Raw genomic sequence first — 9,067 nt, forward strand, 5'->3', positions numbered from 1 at the left:
AACCTCATTTATTCCTTACGTAAACGTGGCATAAATGTCCTCCTATCACTTTCAGAATTTATGTCTATTTAATGCAGTTAATTTCATAACTTTTATCACAGTTCACTTATATAGCGTACGTGTTATTAATAATGAGTTCACGTAAGTCTACAATTTTATTATTCATAATTTATCACATAAAGAATTATTATTTATTTTTTACTTAAACGCGTGACATTGTAAAGTGTCCTCTCATGAGATTCTTATTTTCAAAATGCATGTCTATTTAATATAATAATTTTCACAATTTTTATTGCAATTTGTTCACGTGAGTCGTTGTCAATAGTTGGTCCATGCGTGGATTGACACAGTTTTATTGTTTACAACTCATCACTTGATAGTTGTGACAGTTGTGACACCGACTTATTGACTTATTGTACCACGTTTATTGATTGAAAGATTAGTTTTCAAGTATCAGAAACATAATTACTTAACCCAGTGGGATTGGTCGAGTGGTTGGGCACTCGGTTTCAAAATGGTTATCTTGGGTTTGACTAAAAGCTCCTTAGTTCAAGTCCAAGCACCAGTACTTTGAAAAAACTCCATGGACCAGCGATTTATCTTGGTATAGGTCCACCCGTCGTGAACAGTGATTAGTTTCTGGTTGAAAGTATTGAAGAAACAATGTGGGCAACAAAAAAAAAAAAAAAAAACATAATTAATTACTTCAAGCAAATTAGTTGGAGGTTTTATGCCTTCAGCGTTGAGATAAATAGCACCACTTCAAATTGGAAGCTCGTGGAACTTTTCTATGTTAAACAATATCATAACTTTTTATAAAATTAATTTTTTGAGAATTTTGTCATTGAGTTATATATTGTCTTTATTCTTAATATATGCAGACTAAATATTAAGTTAATCAAATGTTATTTACTATTTGATCTATACATTTATATTCTACCTATGATTTTAAAATTAGAAAATGGTTGAAATTTTAACAAAAATTATGTTGAGATGGTTATTAATCTCTTATCATTTTGATATTTTGTAAGTAATGGAGAGTATAAAATTAATATGTAATCCAATGGTTGATTTTTCAATATACTCATTTGATAAAAAAAAAAAAAAAAAAAAAAAAAAAAAAAAAAAAAAAAGAACTATGAAGTACTATAATAACACAAATAGGTTCTTCATTTTTCAAAAAAAAAAAAAAAAGTGTAACTTAACGTAACTCATATATATGTATTTATTTGTGTTTATTTTAATAATTTCACCGTTAAATTAAATTTTACCATTTTTCTTGTGTACCCCAAATTTGTTATAAAACAAATTAAAGACTAAAATTATTTGAATTAGAAAAGAATTTAAGTACAGTTCTTTATGTGTTGTTCTAATTATATTTAACCATTAGATTAAAGAACTGAGTTCCATATTTGTAAATGAATTTGGGGTTACACAAGAAAAGGGGAACTGGGGAACAGCAGAGTAGTGAAATGGGAGACTAGTTAGGCGGGTGGGTGTGGGTTTTTTTGATTGTGAGTATGCAAATCTGTCAGTTGTGTTGTGGGGTATATTGGTGTAGGGTTTGGAATTGGAAGTGTTTCTTCTTCTACTCCATGTGCATAATAACGAAATTTAGGTAGGAGCTATTAAGAATGTAACATGGGTTGTTGTTGTTGAATAGTTGTGGAAGGTATTGTGCTTCTACCATGGCGTATTCATTATTTGTCAATTTGAGGTGATATTACATGTATCAAATACATGCATGTATCCACCCTTGTAGAAATCCACTCCATGTGAAAGGGTGAGTACATGATAAATTTTCTCAATTTTGTAGGCTGGGGAGGCTATGTGTTAAGTTAATGGGTACGAGGTTTTTGTGGAATTGGGTTGTGTACTTGAGTTATGGAAGGTGCTTTAATGAGTGTTTTGAGGAATCTATTGTTTTATGTAACAATTGCAGCATCCCCTTATATACTCACTCAATCTTATGTTTGTTGGAGAGGAAAAAAATTGCATAGGCAAGCATGTACATATTTGTACAAAAAAATATATTAATCTCAAGAGTCACAATCTTACTCAAATACCAATTTACTGTTTATTCTTTATAAAAGCAATCCTACCTATGTGAGGCAAAATCATCCACCAAGTAGGTTTAATTTTAAAATTGTGTTTTTGAGTATGTATTCTGATAATCTGATTATGCTTGATTATGCTTGAGTTTAGAAATGTTTGAGAGAAAGATTGTTGTGTTTGTAGCTATGAAGGCATTTCTGTAAAAGTGTTGTGAGAGCACTTTTCTCTCCACAATTTTCCTCCCAAATTTGGGAGGATGAAAATTGTGGACCTAGGAGAGAAAATTTTCTATCGGGTTTTCCATCCTCAGCATTTTCCTTCTTTTGCCAAACAGTGGAAAACACTGTTTTCCACCCTATTTTCCTCCCTCTGTTTTCCATCCTCTCTATTTTCACCCCAACCAAACACAGTGTAAATGAAACCCTAAATGTTTTCGCTAGCTTGGGCCTGTTTAAAATTCTGCAGAAAAAGCTGGACCTACGATTTTTGATCAGTCGAGCCTAATTCTCGATCGGTCAAGCAAGGCAGAACCACACTCCATTTTTCTACAATCAGCTAGACTTGAACCTTGAAACAACCACTTTTAAGCATTGCCTAAAATCCTAGACTAGACATGTTTTGTTCTCGGTTTGCCAACACAATACAAATATGATTCTAAATATTTAAATCTAAATCTTTAGAACCTAACAAAAAATTTACAATTTAACATTTATCAATGCGGGGCGGGTTGATCTAAAAAGTCTAAACCCAACCCATCCCCGCCCCGGCCCATGGTGCGGGGCTGAAATCTCACCCCATCACCTTTGCGGGGTGGGGAAAATTCGCGTGGGGCGAAGCAGGGAGGGGCGGATCAAACTGAGTGGAGCGAAATTGTCATCCCTACTCTCAGTTACTTCTTGTTGGTTTATTTTTGCGTTCATCTTTTTTTTCCCCTTCTCATTTGGATTTTTTTTTTCATCTATTTTGGATTTTTATGCTCATTTACATATATTTTTTAATGAAGTGTTCATTCATATACAAATTTTTAATAAAAAAATAATGTGAAATTATATATATATATATATATAATAGGGGCATGAGAGTAAATTTATACAAATTACATTATTTATCCTCTCATTTTTCTTCTTAAATAAATAAAAGAGTTTTCTAACTCTCTACTTTTCCTCGCCCCCAATCAAACACCATGAGGTAAAACTAAAATCTTTTCTATTCTCTCAATTTTTCATCTACTCTCTATTTTCTATCCTCCCACTTTTCTATCTCCCTAATCCAACAGGCCCTAAGGCTCTCTAATAATAACATTACCCTTTTAATAAAAATGGAAATAAGAAGAAAATGAATTTACACAAGAATTTTCCATATGGAGGAAAGTGTGGTGTTAAATCTAGTCCATGTGGAATAAGTTTTAAAGGTTTTCTAGTTTGATTTTGGAATTCCACGTTTGCTGGAAAATATAAGAAAGTATTATTGATTTCTAAATATGTACATAGTATCATATCATTTATAATTTTTAACTAATATGACACAATATATATTATTATTAGATTAAAAAAAATACAAAACAAAGTCTTCACCAAGACATGGATACTCTTCATTTCATTTGAAATGTAGAGCATTCTAATTTAACATTGGCCCCTTAATTTTACTCCCTCATCTTAAATTGTTTATTTATCTTAGAAAATCTTTTTTTTTTTTTAAAGGAATATCCTTTAAGGAAAAGGTTTCTCTCCATCTTAGAAAATTGTTTATCCATTTTAGAAAATCTTTTTTTTTTTTTTTTTTAAGGAAGATCCTTTAAGAAAAAAGTTTCTCTCCAAACTAGTTTGGAAAAAAATCCTTCAAACTCTGTCGATATCTTTTTATTAGATGTGAATTTTGAAAATCTAACCGTTAGATATCATGGTCCTTATGTTCTTAACATACATGTCAAATTTCATTCAAATTGGATATTATTTACTATTCGATCAATAAACTTATTTTTTATTCATAATTTTAGATCACAAAGACTTGAAATTTAAATATTTGATTAATGACATAGTTATTGATCTTTAATCTTCTTGAAATTTCGCAAGCATAGAGAATATAATAAGAACATGCAATCATATAGTTCGATTTTCAAAACTCACATCAAATAAAAAGATATTAATTGAGTTTGAAACATACATGTTTCCATAATTATGTTCCTAATTTAAACTCTAATAAAATAATAGAGAAAATGAATAATAATTTTTAAACTAAAATTGAAAAAATTATACCTATTAAACTTTTAAAATATAACCAATATTTTAAGACATTTTAAATGGGATAGTTGACAAATAGCAAACAATCCACCATTGAAAGGGTGATTACAAAACCCCCCCAACCACCAAGGCCGAACTGGTAGACAAATAAAAGTGGACAGAAGGGCTAATAATATCAGTCACAATCTTTAAATGCTGTTTATATTTACGTGTGATGTTTTTCAAGGTTACGTAAAGAGGTTTTTTTTGTACTGACTTACCTAAAAGTCCTATAATTGAGGTACTTAACTAAACACTAGAAAGGTCCGAAAATGATAATAATTGTGAAATGATAATGCCGGTACAGTTCACTTTCGATTAAAGTTGTTTTTCTTAGTTTGGCACGTAAGTCCACATGCATGCCAATAAATAAGCACGTGAACCTTGTTCAACCACATTCTGTAGTGTGTCTGGTTCTCTGCCCCTGAGGGTTTTGGAGATGCTGGCAAAACAATATATTTTGTGTGGAGGAAATTTGAACAAGATGTGATACAATAGAATTCCCTTACAATGTAAAAATTAGAACACCGTAAAAAATTGATTTGTGGGAAAGGAGGATTAAAACATGTACGTCGAAGTGGACAAAAATCTCAAAATGGGATGACACTTGTCCTAATGGAAAATGTTATATTTGCTACGCATTCTACTATATAAAGCTTACAAATTAATGTAACAGGAATATAATTGGTCTCACTTAAACACCATAATAAAATTAATGTTTGAATTATTATTTTTATTTTTAATCAGTGACATCTCCATGTGTAAGACTTATGTTGTAAAATTTGTAATATCCTTAATATTACTCAATTTTAAGTTGAATTAATACGTCTAGCTGGAAAAATCTTAAGACATTAACACAAATCCCAAGGTGAATTAATGTGAATCCCTAGGTGGATTAGAATAGATTTCAAGGTAGCTCTTAGGCTAGTAAATGATTTACAAATCATCTACCAAAAACCTATGAATAAGTCTTGTACCACATAAAGTGGCACAACAAATGTCACACTCCTCCACCAACCACAATTCGCCCATGACACAACAAATGTCACACTCTTCCATCAACCACAACTCGCCACATGGGCGAGTTGTGGTATGAATTGTGCTACTTTATGTGGTATAAGACTTATTCAAAACCTATTTGTCAACAACATTCATTGTTGAAGCATGCGTATGTACGTATATGGACTTTAACCCATTGGCTGACCAAAATGATTTGTCTCTTCAGTTTTAGTATTTGTTTGCAGGGAAACCTAACCAATATTAAGAGAGACAACGATAAATATCCCATTTTATATTGACCAATGAATAAAGTCATCAGGATCGATAAGAAATTAATATCTTATCTAAGGATGAAAATATCACTGTTGATTCGCCATGTAGGCATGAAGCACGCATGACACATACAAATACTTTGTGCATGTGTACTAGAGGTGTTTGCAGTGCAGTGCGGTGTAGTTTTAGGCCATTTTTAGTAACACACTTTGTGATGCAGTTTAGTCAAATCATAACCGCACCACATCTTATTTTTATGGTCACATGGGAAGCGCAGTATTTAAGACGTGATTTGAACTATTTAAAGCCGTTATATTTTCCAATTTTGGGCTTTTTCTTCCCAATCCAAAATTGATTCTTTTCATTTATTTTGGGTCAAGTTTTAAACTATTGAGCTATTTTTTATTTATTTTGGGCGGTCTTTCCTAATCAACACTTGCTAGGGCTATTAAACTATATATATATATATATATATTGAAAACTATTGGGGGCAAAAAAAATTTCTTTCCGACAAATGAGATTTATATTGGGTTGGGGGCCTAAACCGAAACTCGACGATGGGCTTGATGCATGGCCCAAAGGCTATCGGTGAAAATCCAAAGAATTCACTGTATTTTATGCCTTGGGCCTAGATTGAGGCTGACAAGAATGGCCCATAAAAAATCCCTACAGCAAACACGTCAACATGGTTAAAAAAAAAAAAAAAACATACCGTAAGAAATAGCCCAGCAGTAAAATGTTTCTGCAGAAAATAGTCCAGCGGTAAAATGTTTCTGCAGAAGATAGCCCAACGGTAAAGTAAGACCAAACAGAATAAACTTCCAACTGTTAACTATTTCACAAATTAAGGTAAGTATCCACATTTTCAAACTCATCATCTGTTGGCTCTGGAGAAGAGTCTTCTAACACAATAATATGAGGGAAAAAATTCTATAGTGATAGTTACATCATAACCTTCAATAGTAAATGAATATTATGGGTTCCATTATAACAAATAATGAGAAAAACTTAGTATGAGATGAAGGGGGAGAGAGAGAGAGAGAGAGAGAGAGAGAGAGAGAGAGAGAGATTCTAGCTAGTGCAGCAAGATCATTATGGTGCCAAGGCATGCTCGTGGATATAGTATAGGTAGTGAGTAGAGAGAGTCATTTGTGAGTAGTATGAGTAATGAGTGAGAGTGTATAGTAAAACTGTTGGGGCTTTCTGCTGGGGGTAGATGAGTATTTATGAGTAGAGTTATGAGGAGTGTTTTTGAGCTAGGAGCTAGGGAACTTAGTTTCTGTTCGGGGGCCTTTTTTGGTTGCCCAACCACGTGTGGTCTGTTGGAGGGATGACCTTACTAAGCCCGGGTTTTTTTTTGGGAGTTGCCTTCAAAACTCAACATTGGGTCACGTGATCCAATGGCTACCGGCGTATTTTTAAGCCTACAAAACCATTAAAGCCAAAGTCTAAGAATCACGATAATAGTCAAATAAATATACAATATGCGTTTGATATGATAGTTTTGATTAGTAGTTGTAATAACAGTTGAAATAAAGTAGTATTTATTTAGAGGTAAAGTAATCATGTACTCAATGATGTAAATCTAAAGATATGGAAGCAAAGTCACTTATTTTTGTATGGTTTATAGCTCCAGTTGTGTAGCATCAGTGAGCTGATAGGATTCCAGCAGAATGCCAGCGGTAGAGGCTAGTTAAGCTTGCCCCTCTTATCATGCATTTAAATTAAGCCTTGGTTAATAGTTGTAATAATAGTTGAAAGAAAGTAATATGTATTTAAATATGAAGTAATCATATACTGAATGATGTAAATTTAAAGATAAGAAAGTAAAGTCACTTATCTTTGTATGATTTGTAACCCCAGCTATATAGCTTTAATGAGCTGATAGGATTCCAGTAGAATGACTCCAGCGGTAGAGAGGCAGTTTGCCATGATAACTTCTAAATTGAAAGGGCAAAATGGGTGCAACTGGAGGGAGAAAGAGTATGCCCAACTATGTGTAGAGGCTGGTTAAGCTTGCTCCTTTTATCATGCACTTAAATGAGTTTCCCCTTTGACAACGCTCTTTTAATTGTTGTGAAGTTATGAATAGTGTTGTCTTCCAGGGGAAGGGCTTTTGTAAGATGTAATTTGTACCTTCTAAGGGAAGGGCTTTTGTAAGAAGTAATTGTGCCTTCTAAGAGAAGGGCTTTGATATAAGATCTTGGTGCCTTCTAGGAGAAGGGCTTTAGTAATAGAAGTTCATGCCTTCCATGAGAAGGGCTTTTAGTATGAGTGTTTGATATCTCTTGAGAAGTGTGGAGATGGTAAAAAATATAGATGTTTTGTGGGATATAGTATTTGTGATATGTATGATATATGGAAATATGAGAGGTATGAAGGTTAAAGATAGTAGAAATATGAGATTATAATTGCTGGAGAAATTGTAGAGATTGCTTTCCAAGAGGAGAGATTTTGTAAGAGAAGAGTATGGAGATGTGTTTAGATATTTGGAGATAGGAGCAGTAAGATAGGTGTAGAAGAGTATTGAGATGTGTTTATTGGCAGCAAAACAATAGAATTTCAAAGTGAGAGAGTATAAGAGTGAAGCTTAGAAGAGTTGTGGTGTGTTATATGTAATGGTGTAGTAAGTGTGTATGATATTGTGTAAGAGAAGTGGAGAAAGAGATCTTTAGAGAGATGGGCAGCAAGATATATGTATCTTCAGAATATGGAGAGTGAGATAATGAGTATAAGAGAGTAATAGTGTTGTAGTGTGTTTAGCAAAGCTGCTGGGATTTTCTACAGGAGGATGTATGAAGGCTAATGAAGGGCATCTATGAGTTAAGGGCTGAAGAATTTGGTTCCTAATTTAGAAACTAAAAAAATCAGAAGTTCAGAACTAAATTAAGAGCTTAAGAAGATAATTAGAGGGAGAGAGAAGTTTATGAGAGAGTTGTCCTTCTCCATTGGTGTCCCCCTTGAGGTGTTGATGAGGGGTCCCCTTTAGAGCTAAGTTTAAAGGGGTATTTTAGCAAAGAATATCAGCCAAAATCTGTCATAACTAGCAATAAATCTTCAGAAAATCCATCTTAAGATTTGGCCAAAAATGGTATGTTTAACTTTAAGGTGTTCTTGTTGTTTTGGGTAAGAGCTGCTGGGGAAAGAGTAACAGAAAAGGAAGGTATTTTAGCAAGAGAAAGGTAGTTTCTTTAGTTGGTTTTGGTTTTACCCAAATGTGGAAAAATCAGTAATGCTCAGGCTGGGTCAGCTGTCACAGCTATTCTAAAAAAACTGTCCCAGTTGTCAAGAAAAATCTATCCCAACTGTCAGGGAAAAGCTGTGATAGCTATCCTGAAACAGCTGTCATAAGATAGCTGTTTGCTTTGAGCAAAAGCAGATGAGGTTAGTTGGGTGATTTCAGACTGCTGGAGAGGTCATTTCATGAATTTGGCTGAAAAATAGTAAGATCTCTTTCAAGG

This window comes from Quercus robur, chromosome 4 (genome assembly GCF_932294415.1).
Source record: "Quercus robur chromosome 4, dhQueRobu3.1, whole genome shotgun sequence".
NCBI lineage: Eukaryota > Viridiplantae > Streptophyta > Magnoliopsida > Fagales > Fagaceae > Quercus > Quercus robur.